The sequence below is a fragment of the Piliocolobus tephrosceles genome, chromosome 15, assembly GCF_002776525.5.
Source record: "Piliocolobus tephrosceles isolate RC106 chromosome 15, ASM277652v3, whole genome shotgun sequence".
In the NCBI taxonomy this organism is placed as follows: Eukaryota; Metazoa; Chordata; class Mammalia; order Primates; family Cercopithecidae; genus Piliocolobus; species Piliocolobus tephrosceles.
In genome coordinates this window covers 95421972-95422361 of record NC_045448.1, presented here as the reverse complement: position 1 = coordinate 95422361, position 390 = coordinate 95421972, and positions in this window count along the sequence as shown.

Below are 390 nucleotides of genomic sequence, written 5' to 3'. Positions count from 1 at the left end.
AAGTGAGCTTGCCAGGCACAGTGGTGCATGCCTGTAGTCCTAGCTACTCCAGAGGCTAAGGCAGGAGGATTGCTTGAGCCCAGGAGTTCAAGTCCAGCCTGGGCAACAGAGAGAGATCCTTGTATGAGCAAATAATTTTTTTTTTTAAGTGAACTTGTACAAGATAAACACAGCATGGACAGTCATTGGGAGGTTGGTGCAAGCCTGGCACTGTGGGAAGGAGATCTGCTGTGTGCTCACTCACTCTCCAGAGAAGGCTGTGCGGACACCACTCTACATTTGCTACATGAGCAATCAAGGTTGTAAAAGGTTAAATGAATTGCCGCAGGTCATACAGCTCAGTGGACAGCCATGACGCAAACTGAAGTCTACTTATCCAATGTCAAGTCT